Source organism: Salmo trutta, chromosome 18 (assembly GCF_901001165.1).
Source record: "Salmo trutta chromosome 18, fSalTru1.1, whole genome shotgun sequence".
NCBI lineage: Eukaryota > Metazoa > Chordata > Actinopteri > Salmoniformes > Salmonidae > Salmo > Salmo trutta.
In genome coordinates this window covers 46,016,740-46,031,129 of record NC_042974.1, presented here as the reverse complement: position 1 = coordinate 46,031,129, position 14,390 = coordinate 46,016,740, and positions in this window count along the sequence as shown.

The following is a 14,390-nucleotide window of genomic DNA, read 5'->3' as shown; positions in this document are numbered from 1 at the left end:
AGAGTCAATGAGGTGATGTACAGATTACAGCTCCCCGTCAATTACCGTATCTTACCCTAATTTCATGTATCTCTCCTCAGGCTGGGGCCAGCTGGTCCATTTGCTAGTGCTGGACCCCACAACGCACCTCCCTCCCTTGGACGTCGAGGGGGCCCCGGCCTCCTCCTTCCGTAGCCTGTTGGACTCATGGCGTCGTGGGGGGTCTCTCCAGTACCTGGTCGACTGGGAGGGGTACGGTCCCGAAGAGCAGTGCTGGGTTCCGGCACGGGACGTCCTGGACTGTTCTCTCATTCGGGACTTCCACAGGTGTCATCCCGACTGGGGGGGTACTCTCACACCAGCCTTCGCTTTGGCTTCCCCTCCTGTCCAGCTCAGGCGTTCGGCATCGCCGGCCTTCTAGCTGCTGCCGAACCTGCTGCTGGCAAACACCCTTCACTCATTGTCTCGTCATCATTACACACACCTAGTTCTAATCCCCACTCTATCACTGTATATATACTCCCTCTATAATTTGTCTTTGTCAGTCATTGTAAATGTTGCTTGTTTTCCTGAGAGGAATCTTTCCTACTATTTCCTGAGTACTTTATTATTTTGAACTTTGAGTTTCGTCCCGGTGCTTTAATAAATTCAGTAGTTCTAAACCTGCGACTGCCTCCTGCCTACTCCTCTCTACACTTGTGACAGCATTAGGAGTACTTGCTACTGTGATTCCTGAAATGCAGAGCCTGTTGGAGTATTTTAATTCTGAAATTATACTTTTGTTACGTTGTTTTCTAGCTCAGCTGGTTAGTCATCTCTCAGTCTCATTGACCACCAAACGTTGCTAACGCTAGCTAGCCACTTAATATAACTTGTTTTTTCATAATGTATGTTAGCTAGCTAAGTTAGCAATGTTATGAATACAACTCCCATCTGCTGTCCACATCAGGATACGATTTGAGATGGCCAGTTAGTGCAAAGTGGTTATAGCTTTTACTGCATCCTGACCGTGAGTTCAGAGCCATTCAGTGGCTAGCTACACTGCAAACATAATTTGAGCAGGTTCCTGTGAAACCATTGTAATGGCAGTCCACTACAACATACCCAATAGTTTCCTGATTAGCAAGGGGTAGTCTGTGTTTAATTACATTGTTTATTATAAACACAGTTTGAGATCACTGGATTTCGCCAGTAATTGGATGGAGATTTGGGCTTCCAGGGAAAATATTGTCAGAGGTTGCAACAGTAACCAAGGGCGCGGGGCTTAGCAAAGGGTCAACTGGGTGACCAATTTCAATTTGGCCACAAATTATGTTTTTTACAGAACAAGTTAGTGGTTGATTTATATTGTCACTTGCTTGACAAAAAGTTCAGTTAAGTTGAATACAATGTTGAATAATACTATCTAATTGTGTAAGTAGTTGTATTCATGTGAATAAATAATGTATCACGTGCTTCGAGGTAATTCAAAACATGCACTAATCATGAACAGGAAGAAACCTCAGCTATATACAGTTGAAGTCGGAAGTTAACATTCACTTAGGTTGGAGTCATTAAAACTCATTTTTCAAACACTCCACAAATTTCTTGTTAACAAACTACAGTTTTGGCAAGTCAGTTAGGACATCTACTTTGTGCATGACACAAGTCATTTTTCCAACAATTGTTTACAGACAGATTATTTCACTTATAAATTCACTGTATCACAATTCCAGTGGGTCAGAAGTTTACATACACTAAGTTGACTGTGCCTTTAAACAGCTTGGACAATTCCAGAAAATGATGTCATGGCTTTAGAAGCTTCTGATAGGCTAATTGACATAATTTGAGTCAATTGGAGGTGTACCTGTGGATGTTTTTCAAGGCCTACCTTCAAACTCAGTGCCTCTTTGCTTGACATCATGAGAAAATCAAAAGAAATCAGCCTAGACCTCAGGAAAAAAAATGGTAGACCTCCACAAGTCTGGTTCATCCTTGGGAGCAATTTCCAAATGCCTGAAGGTACCACATTCATCTGTACAAACAATAGTACGCAAGTATAAACACCATGGGACCACCAAAAGTGCAAATCAATCCCAGAACAACAGCAAAGGACCTTGTGAAGATGCTGGAGGAAACAGATACAAATGTATCTATATCCACAGTAAAACGAATCCTATATCGACATAACCTGAAAGGCCGCTCAGCAAGGAAGAAGCCACTGCTCCAAAACCGCCATAAAAAAAGCCAGACTACGGTTTGCAACTGCACATGCGGACAAAGATCGTACTTTTTGGAGAAATGTCCTCTGGTCTGATGAAACAAAAATATAACTGTTTGGCCATAATGACCATCATTATGTTTAGAGGAAAAAGAGGGATGCTTGCAAGCCGAAGACACCATCCCAACCGTGAAGCACGTGGGTGGCAGCATCATGTTGTGGGGGTGCTTTGCTGCAGGAGGGACTGGTGCACTTCACAAAATAGATGGCATCATGAGGGTGGAAAATTATGTGGATATATTGAAGCAACATCTCAAGACATCAGTCAGGAAGTTAAAGCTTGGTCGCAAATGGGTCTTCTAAATGGACAATGATCCCAAGCATACTTCCAAAGTTGTGGCAAAATGGCTTAAGGACAACAAAGTCAAGGTATTGGAGTGGCCATCACAAAGCCCTGACCTCAATCCTATAGAAAATGTGTGGGCAGAACTTAAAAAGTGTGTGCGAGCAAGGCGACCTACAAACCTGACTCAGTTACACCAGCTCTGTCAGGAGGAATGGGCCATAATTCACCCAATTTATTGTGGGAAGCTTGTGGAAGGCTACCCAAAACATTTGACCCAAGTTAAACAATTTAAAGGCAATGCTACCAAATGCTAATTGAGTGTATGTGAACTTCTGACCCACTGGAATGTGATTAAAGAAATAAAAGCTGAAATAAATCATTCTCTCTACTATTATTCTGACATTTCACATTCTTAAAATAAAGTGGTGATCCTAACTGACCTAAGACAGGGAATTTTTACTCTGATTAAATGTCAGGAATTGTGAAAAACTGACTTTAAATGTATTTGGCTAAGGTGTATGTAAACTTCCCACTTCATACACACAGAACGTCTGGATTTCAACTACTTAAACAACTTGAACCTGACAATATTCCCTATGCTACGTCATTTAAAGGTCCTGGATCTCACCTTTAATCAAATTACCTTGTATCTTATGTCAGTATTTGCTACTTGTAGTGGATGTTGTACATATTATTTTGTCATATGCCTTGGTTCAACGGATGTCATATTACAGTTATTGCTGACAAGGATGTAACAACGTTGACTCTTACTGGGAAGCCCATTGAACACATTGGAAATAATGTCTTAAAGGTGCCAATGCAGACGTTTTCATCAGTATCAAATAATGTTTGGGTAACAATTAAAATGGTCAAGAAGAAAACAAGAAATAGCTTCTTAGCAAAGAGAAATTATCAAATCAAGATTATCAATGTGGGGAGGAGGAAACTGAAAATGTATTCTCAAATTCGAGCTGGGTCGAGGGAAACCTGTGCTAGCACAGCCCAGTTTCACAACTTGTGCCAGCTCGATTAGAATTTGGGCTGGTGATGCTGTTACTTTAGCTAGATCGTCTGGGCTTGTTGCTGTTAGCTAGCACATGGACAAGCAGTACGGCAGTAGTCAGACATGACACAAATTACCACCATAGCTGGATCCTTCATGAATTTTTCTGCACTACAAAATAAACTTTTATGTGAACAGTCAGCCCTTGAATGCTAGCGACCTAACGTTCAGAGTTGAAACAAGCTAAAATCATAGTTGAAACAAGCTAGCAAGCTAGCTAGCTAAAGTGAGCTAGCAGGAATTTTAGCTGGCCAGGTCATATCGAAAGCTACATCATATCAAACCTGTCATCCGGTTTCCTTTGTTAGCAAACTAGCTAATAGCCAATGCCATGGCAAGCAAGGTAGGAATTAAGCTAGCTAACTAGCCTGAGTCTAGCTGACACTGGCAGGAGTATGGGATACGTTAGTTACAGCATGGTGAGTGTGAATACAATTCTTCAACATCTTGCTAGCTTGCTAGCAACATTAGTGAAGCCAGCTGCACAGTCACATGTTGGCTACCTAGCAACATAGCATCATTTCTAATTTATGGAGGAAGTGGAAACACAATTCAAGCTAGCCCACCAAGGCCAGCCTAACCCAGGTTGACTTCAAAGTGCCAATGGAAACAAGCTTTATTGGTCTATTAACTAATGGGAGGGAGATTATGCCTTCCAACAGGCTGAAATTTCAGGTGGTCTTTTCAAACTCTTACATGAAATTGGCATCATTTTTACAATTTCAAAGTATTATTCCAACCTCATAATGTGGAAATATTTGCCTTGATGCAAAGGGTGGCTACTTTGATTTGTTTAACACTTTTTGGTTACTACATGATTCCATATGTGTTATTCATCGTATTGATTTCTTCACTATTACAATGTAGAAAATAGGAAAAATAAGGAAAAACCCTGGAATGAGTAGGTGTGCCCAAACTTTTGACTGGTACTGTATATAAAACACAGGGAAATCCGTTTTTTTGACTGCACTGGACCTTTAAAAACTCACTGCATCTCCTACAAAACGTGTCCTTGTGTAACCGATGTGAAATGGCTAGTTAGTTAGCGGTGAGAGGGACGGAACCTACACTGTTACACTTGCTGATACTGGTCTTCACTTAATTTGTTTTTACTTTTACCCATTTTTCTCCGCAATGGGTAGTTATGGTCATGTCCCATCGTTGCCAATCCCCTACGGACTCGGTCAAGCAGGTTGATAGCTTGAAGTTCCTTAATGTCCACATCAACAACAAACTAGAATGGTCCAAACACACCAAGACAGTCGTGAAGAGGGCACGACAAGGCCTATTCCCCCTCAGGAAACTAAAAAGATTTGGCATGGGTACTGAGATCCTCAAAAGGTTCTACAGCTGCAACATCGAGGGCATCCTGACTGGTTGCATCACTGCCTGGTACGGCAATTGCTCGGCCTCTGACCGCAAGGCACTACAGAGGGTAGTGCGTACGGCCCAGTACATCACTGGGGCTAAGCTACCTGCCATTCAGGACCTCTACACCAGATGGTGTCAGAGGAAGGGCCTAAAAATTGTCAAAGACCCCAGCCACCCCAGTCATAGACTGTTCTCTCTACTACCGCATGGCAAGCGGTACCGGAGTGCCAAGTCTAGGACAAAAAGGCTTCTCAACAGTTTTTACCCCCAAGCCATAAGACTGCTGAACAGGTAATCAAATGGCTACCCGGACTATTTGCATTGTGTGCCCCCCCAACCCCTCTTTTTTACGCTGCTGCTACTCTCTGTTAATCATATGCATAGTCACTTTAACTATACATTCATGTACATACTACCTCAATTGGACCGACCAACCAGTACTCCCGCACATTGGCTAACCGGGCTATCTGCATTGTGTCCCACCACCCACCACATGCTACTGCTACTCTCTGTTCATCATATATGCATAGTCACTTTAACCATATCTACATGTACATACTACCTCAATCAACCTGACTAACCGGTGTCTGTATGTAGCCTCGCTACTTCTATAGCCTCATTACTGTATATAGCCTGTCTTTTTACTGTTGTTTTATTTCTTTACTTACCTATTGTTCACCTAATACCTTTTTTGCACTATTGGTTACAGCCTGTACGTAAGCACTTCACTGTAAGGTCTACACCGGTTGTTTTCGGCGTACGTGACAAATAAACTTTGATTTGACACAGCCTGGGATCGAACCCGGGTCTGTAGTGACACCTCAAGCACTGCGATGCAGTGCCTTAGATCACTGCGCCACTCGGGAGGCCGACACTGGTCTTCTCTACATTGAGAATATGCATATAAACCATTTAACCAACCCGCAGGAGTTAAATGTCAGGATAAACAATTTCCTCTCAATGCACCTCCCATCTTATGCCATCAACTTCACAGACTTCAGGATGATGGATCTGCATGCTAATAACATACAGTGCCTTCAGAAAGTATTCATATCCCTTGACTTATTCCACATTTTGTTGTGTTACCGCCTGAATTCAAAATTGATTACAAAAAATAATAAATCTCAACCATCTACATGCAATACCCCATAATCTCAACCATCTACATGCAATACCCCATTTTTGCAAATTTATTGAGAATGAAATACAGAAATATATAATTTACATAAGTATTCACACCCCTGAGTCAATACATGTTAGAATCATCTTTGGCAGCAATTACAGCTATGAGTCTTTCTGTGTAACCATTTTGAAGTCTTGCCATAGATTTTCAAGCAGATTTAAGTCAACTGTAACTAGGCCACTCAGGAACATTCACTGACTTCTTGGTAAGCAACTCCAGTGTAAATTTTGTTTTGTGTTTGAGGTTATTGTCCTGCTGAAAGGCGAATTCGTCTTCCGGTGTCTGGTGGAAAGCAGACATAACTAGGTTTTCTTCTATGATTTTGCCAGTGCTTAGCACCATTCAGTTTCTTTTTGATCCTGAAAAACTTCCCAGTTCTTAACAATTACAAGCATACCTATAATATGATGCTGCCACGACTATGCTTGAAAATATAGAGTGTGGTATTCAGTAATATGTTGTATTGGATTTGCCCCTAACATAACACTTTGTAGTCGGGACAAAAAGTTAATTGCTTTGACACATTTTTTGCAGTATTACTTTAGTGCCTTGTTGCAAACAGGATGTATGTTTTGGAATATTTTTTATTCTATACAGGCTTTCTTCTTTTCACTCTGTCAATTAGGTTAGTATTGTGGAGTAATTACAATGTTGTTGATCCATTCTCTGTTTTCTCCTATCACAGCCATTTAACTGTGTAACTGTTTTAAAGTCACCATTGGCCTCATGGTGAAATCCCTGAATGGTTTCCTTCCTCTCCGGCAATTGAGTTAGTTACACCATCCAAGGGTAATTAATAACTTCACCATGCAAATGGATATTTAATGTCGGCTTTTTTTATTTTTACCCATTTACCAATAGATGCTCTTCTTTGCGAAACATTGGAAAACCTCAATGGTCTTTGTGGTTGAATCTGTTTTTGAAATTCACTGCTCGACTAAAGGAACCTTACAGATAATTGTATGTGTGGGATACAGAGATGAGGTAGTCATTCAAAAAATCATGTTAAACACTATTATTGCACACAGAGTGAGTCCATGCAACTTATTATGACACTTGTTAAGCACATTTTTACTCATGAATGTATTTAGGCTTGCCATAACAAAGGGGTTGAATACTTATTGACTCAAGACATTTCAGCTTTTCATTTTAAATTAATTTGTAAACATAAAAAAATATATACATATTTCCACTTTGACATTACGGGGTATTGTGTGTAGGCCAGTGACAAAAAAAACTCACTGTTTTTGTGTGTGGAAAAAGTCAAGGGATGTGAATACTTTCTGAAGGCACTGTATCTGTTGTAAGAGTGGATCACAAAGCTGTCTTAAGGCAAATTATGAACAACATCATAATTACACTCAACAGAAATCCATTTCAGAACTTTTACCTATGGGAACTCAACCTCTGATACGTTTGTATCAACTGATGTTACTAAAGACTGTTTTAACTTTTTGGATGGACTGTGCCACATCAACTTTCAGGAAATATGTTTACATGTACAACAAACAACCCCACCCCATAAACCAAAGCATTTGTTTCGTTGTTTGAAAAATGCTGCAACAATTTATCTTGAAAATAGTAAATCGGAAGACATGGAATGGGTTCGATTCAGACAAATCAAAGAGTTTAAGACAGAGTAGACTAGCCAGCATTCCAAGTCAGCAACTTTCACTTCAGCACACAATAGAGAAACTAACCATCACAGATAATGTACATTCTGTTGCATTTTTTCGATGCCATCGTGGACATGCCTCTCCTGATTTAAGTAATAACAAAATATTCTTAAGAGGCTGGTGTGCGTAAGGATGGGTTGCCAGGACCAGTGGTTAGTAGACTGGCGAGCGTCACCGGTCTACTAACCATTGGTCCTGGCAACCCATCCTTACACACACCTGGCAACCTTCATTACGCACACCTGCACCTCATTCGGCACACCTGGACTTCATCGCCGTCCTGATTACTTCCCCTTCATATAGCGCTCCGTTGTTGTCATAATGGTGGGTGTAGCTGGTGTATGCAGTCAGGCGCAGGAGAGCAGAGAATTGGGAGCAACGTAACTTTACTCAGAATAATGAATGGTGCAAGGTATAACACTACACTTGCCCAAACACAAACACACAAACATCAACTTTTACGCACGGGCAAAAAACAGCACCCGTCGAAATAACCAGTCACCAACTTTTCCGAACATGACATAAAACAATCCCCCACAACACAACATGGGGGAAACAGAGGGTTAAATACATGAACAATAATTAGGGGAATGAAAAACAGGTGTGTAGAAACAAAGACAAAACAAATGGAAAATGAAAAGTGGATCGGCGATGGCTAGTAGACCGGCGACGCTGACCGCCGAGCGCCGCCTGAACAAGGAGAGGAACCGACTTCGGCTGAAGTCGTGACAGTTGTTATCACCCACCAGGCAATATTGTTTATGTTTCCATGTTTAGACGCGGTTCTTGGTTTGTAGCGGTCAATATGCGGCGGCATTAAACTCACTAACTGCACTTGCTTCCTGACTCTATGTTACAGACTTTCACAAATTAGTTTCTCTTCCACGGACTTGAGAATCTGAGAGTGCTCAAGATGTCAGGCATTCGTTACCAAGGCGATTTCACTACTCCTATGTTTTTTAACCTTACTCTTCTGGTAACATTGGACATTTAATCTTCTGTTGTTGAGAAACTGCCTTGCAATTCTTTAGCTAATCTGGATAGGTTAAGACTCTCAATGGAAATAAATTGACAGCTGTGGATTTCTTGGAAAATTCTAGCATTGATGCACTTACATGGATGGACATAGGAATTGTAGCAATGCGATTTTGGCCTATCAACATTGAATATAATCTACAGTAACTGTGTTCATTTTCGCACTCTTTTTAGATTTAGTCTTTGTCATTTTGATTAAAGTATAAAATCTTAGTCACAATTTTGTTGTTTGAATCATGATTTAGTCTGTAGTCGTGGCCAAAAGTTTTGAGAATGACACAAATATAAATTTTTACAAAGTCTGCTGCCTCAGTTTGTATGATGGCAATTTGCATATACTCCAGAATGTTATGAAGAGTGATCAGATGAATTGCAATTAATTGCAAAGTCCCTCTTTGCCATGCAAATTAACTGAATCCCCCAAAAACATTTCCACTGCATTTCAGCCCTGCCACAAAAGGACCAGCTGACATCATGTCAGTGATTCTCTCGTTAACACAGGTGTGAGGCTGGAGATCACTCTGTCATGCTGATTGAGTTCAAATAACAGACTGGAAGCTTCAAAAGGAGGGTGGTGCTTGGAATCATTGTTCTTCCTCTGTCAAATATGGTTACCTGCAAGGAAACACGTGCCGTCATCATTGCTTTGCACAAAAAGAGCTTCACAGGCAAGGATATTGCTGCCAGTAAGATTGCACCTAAATCAACCATTTATCGGATCATCAAGAACTTCAAGGAGAGAGGTTCAATTGTTGAGAAGAAGGCTTCAGAAAGTCCAGCAAGCGCCAGGACCGTCTCCTAAAGTTGATTTAGCTGCGGGATCGGGGCACCACCAGTACAGAGCTTTCTCAGGAATGGCAGCAGGCAGGTGTGAGTGCATCTGCACGCACAGTGAGGTGAAGACTTTTGGAGGATGGCCTGGTGTCAAGAAGGGCAGCAAAGAAGCCACTTCTCTCCAGGAAAAACATCAGGGACAGACTGATATTCTGCAAAAGGTACAGGGATTGGACTGCTGGGGTAAAGGGGTAAAGTCATTTTCTCTGATGAATCTCCTTTCCGATTGTTTGGGGCATCCGGAAAAAAGCTTGTCCGGAGAAGACAAGGTGAGCGCTACCATCTGCCCTGTGTCATGCCAACAGTAAAGCATCCTGAGACCATTCATGTGTGGGGTTGCTTCTCAGCCAAGGGAGTGGGCTCACTCACAATTTTGCCTAAGAACACAGCCATGAATAAAGAATGGTACCAACACATCCTCTGACAGCAACTTCTCCCAACCATCCAGGAACAGTTTGGTGAGGAACAATGCCTTTTCCAGCATGATGGAGCACCTTGCCATAAGGCAAAAGTGATAACTAAGTGGCTCGGGGAACAAAACATTGATATTTTGGGTCCATGGCCAGGAAACTCCCCAGACCTTAATCCCATTGAGAATTTGTGGTCAGTCCTCAAGAGGCAGGTGGACAAACAAAAACCCACAAATTCTGACAAACTCCAAGCATTGATTATGCAAGAATTATGCAAGAATGGGCTGCCATCTGTCAGGATGGGGCCCAGAAGTTAATTGAAAGCATGCCGGGGCGGATTGCAGAGATCTTGAAAAAGAAGTGTCAACACTGCAAATATTGACTCTTCGCATCAACTTCATGTAATTGTCAATAAAAGCCTTTGACACTTATGAAATGCTTGTAATTATACTTCAGTATTCCATAGTAACATCTGACAAAAATATCTAAAGACACTGAAGCAGCAAACTTTGTGGAAATTAATATTTGTGTCATTCTTGTCACGATCGTTGAAAGGAACAGACCAAGGCGCAGCGTGAGTTGAGTTCCACATACTTTATTTCACAGTGAAACTACAAAAAAAAAAACATATCCCGAACGTGAAAGCCGTAGTGCAACAAAACACTAACACAAACAATATCCCACAAACGTAGGTGGGAAAAAGGGCTACCTAAATAGGATCCCCAATTAGAGGTAATGATTACCATACAAACACTAGAAACCCCCCTAGTCATGCTCTGACCTATACACCATAGAGAACCCAGAGGGCTCTCTATGGTTAGGGCGTGACAGTAACCCCCCAAAGGTGCGGACTCCGACCGCAAAAACCTGAACCTAGATGGGGAGGGTTAGGGTGGGCAACTAGAGTCGGTGGTGGCTCCGGTGCGGGACGTAGCCCCCATTCAGACCGTGGATCTGGCCCTGAAGCCGGGCTGAACGCCATGCCTGGACTGAGCACCAGAACAGAGGAAGGCTCCGGCCATGGAGCAGGACTGAACGCCGTGCCTGGACTGGGCACCGGCGCAGAGGAAGGCTCCGGCCATGGAGCAGGACTGGACGCCGTGCCTGGACTGGGCACCGGCGCAGAGGAAGGCTCCGACCATGGAGCGAGACTGGACGCCGTGCTTGGACTGAGCACCGGAGCAGAGGAAAGCTCCGGCCATGGAGCGGGACTGGAAGCTCCGGGCCGTTGACCGACGCTGGAAGCTCCGGACCGTGAACCGTCGCTGGAAGCCCTGGACCGTGAACCGTCGCTTGAAGCTCCGGACTGTGAACCGTCGCTTTGAAGCTCCGGACCGTACACACGCACTGGTGGACGAGTGCGGGGAGCCGGCACAAGACGTACCGGGCTGGGGAGGCGCACTGGAGGCCTGGTGCATGGAGCCGGCACAGGTGGCACCGGACTGATAACACGCTCTTCAGGACGAGTGCGGGGAGCTGGCACAGGACGTACCGGGCTGGGGAGGCGCACTGGAGGCCTGGTGCGTGGAGCCGGCACAGGTGGCAGCGGACTGATGACACGCTCTTCAGGGCGAGTGCGAGGAACCGGCACAGGTGGCACTGGACTGGGGAGGTGCACTGGAGACCTGGTGCGTGGAGCCGGCACAGATGGCACCGGACAGATGACACGCTCTTCAGGGCAAATGCGGTGCAGAACACACCTAACTAACATTTCTCTCCTTTCTCTCTCCTCCAACAGCTCCATCGCCTCCCCAACAATCTCTGGCTCTCTCCTCGGCTTGACCGACAGCCCCTTGTGCCCCCCCCCAAAAAAATATTGGGGTTTCTGTGGCAGCGGACTAAAGACACGCTCTTCAGGGCGAGTGCGGGGAGCCAGCACAGAACGTACCGGACTGGGGAGGCATACTGGAGGCCTGGTGCGTGGAGCCGACACAGGTGGCACCGGACTGAAGACACACTCTTCAGAACGCCTGCGCTGCAGCATACTCCTTGCCAACACCTCTCTCCGGTATCCCTCATTAAACTCCTCTATCGATTGCCAGGCGGTCTCTGGCTCTCTTCTCTGCTCAGCCGACCGCCCCTTGTCCCCCCCACCAAAAAAAAAAATCTTGGGGTTTCTGTGGCCGTGGACCCCAGCGTTGTCGCTGTCCTTCCATCTTCCTTGGCGATACCCACCAAGGAAGGGGCTCGCATCCTCCTAAGATTTCCTCCCATGTCCAAAACTCCTTTACCTCCATACCATGCTGCTTGGTCCTGCGCTGGTGGGATATTCTGTCACGATCGTCGAAAGGAGCGGACCAAGGCGCAGCGTGAGTTGAGTTCCACATACTTTATTTCACAGTGAAACTACAATTAAACAATAAACATAACCCGACCATAAAAGCTGTAGTGCAACAAAACACTAACACAAACAATATCCCACAAACGCAGGTGGGAAAAAGAGCTAGCTAAATATGATCCGCAATTAGAGGTAACGATTACCAGCTGCCTCTAATTGGGAACCATACAAACCACCAACAGAAATACAAACGCTAGAAACCCCCCTAGTCACGCTCTGACCTATACACCATAGAGAACCCAGAGGGCTCTCTATGGTTAGGGCGTGACAATTCTCAAAACTTTTGGCCACGACTGTACAGTAGTTATTGCCAAAATAATGAAAATAGTGGGCCATTTTAGTCAACTAAAAACCCTTTCATTTTAGTCACATCACATTTGCATTGCCTCATTAACCTATAGTAAACATAAATCACTGACTTCCATCTGCACAAACATAGCCTTGTCCTACCAACATATTTGTCTGCATAACATCCTATTCTCTTTCCAACCACAGAAATATGACAAACATACACTGGCCAAAAAAATAAAGGGAACACTAAAATAACACATCCTAGATCTGAATGAATGAAATAATCTTATTAAATACTTTTTTCTTTAAATAGTTGAATGTGCTGACAACAAAACCACAGAAAAATAATCAATGGAAATCCAATTTATCAACCCATGGAGGTCTGGATTTGGAGTCACACTCAAAATTAAAGTGGAAAACCACACTACAGGCTGATCCAACTTTGATGTAATGTCCTTAAAAAAGTCAAAATGAGGCTCAGTAGTGTGTGTGGCCTCCACGTGCCTGTATGACCTCCCTACAATGCCTGGGCATGCTCCTGATGAGGTGGCGGATGGTCTCCTGAGGGATCTCCTCCCAGACCTGGACTAAAGCATCCACCAACTCCTGGACAGTCTGTGGTGCAACGTGGCGTTGGTGGATGGAGCGAGACATGATGTCCCAGATGTGCTCAATTGGATTCAGGTCTGGGGAACGGGCGGGCCAGTCCATAGCATCAATGCCTTCCTCTTGCAGGAACTGCTGACACACTCCAGCCACATGAGGTCTAGCATTGTCTTGCATTAGGAGGAACCCAGGGCCAACCGCACCAGCATATGGTCTCACAAGGGGTCTGAGGATTTCATCTCGGTACCTAATGGCAGTCAGGCTACCTCTGGCGAGCACATGGAGGGATGTGCGGCCCCCCCAAAGAAATGCCACCCCACACCATGACTGACCCACCGCCAAACCGGTCATGCTGGAGGATGTTGCAGGCAGCAGAACGTTCTCCACGGCGTCTCCAGACTCTGTCACGTCTGTCACATGTGCTCAGTGTGAACCTGCTTTCATCTGTGAAGAGCACAGGGCGCCAGTGGCGAATTTGCCAATCTTGGTGTTCTCTGGCAAATGCCAAACGTCCTGCACGGTGTTGGGCTCTAAGCACAACCCCCACCTGTGGACGTCGGGCCCTCATACCACCCTCATGGAGTCTGTTTCTGACCGTTTGAGCAGACACATGCACATTTGTGGCCTGCTGGAGGTCATTTTGCAGGGCTCTGGCAGTGCTCCTCCTGCTCCTCCTTGCACAAAGGCGGAGGTAGCGGTCCTACTGCTGGGTTGTTGCCCTCCTACGGCCTCCTCCACGTCTCCTGATGTACTGGCCTGTCTCCTGGTAGTGCCTCCATGCTCTGGACACTACGCTGACAGATACAGCAAACCTTCTTGCCACAGCTCACATTGATGTGCCATCCTGGATGAGCTGCACTACCTGAGCCACTTGTGTGGGTTGTAGACTCCGTCTCATGCTACCACTAGAGTGAAAGCACCGCCAGCATTCAAAAGTGACCAAAACATCAGCCAGGAAGCATAGGAACTGAGAAGTGGCCTGTGGTCACCACCTGCAGAACCACTCCTTTATTGGGGGTGTCTTGCTAATTGCCTATAATTTCCACTTGTTGTTTATT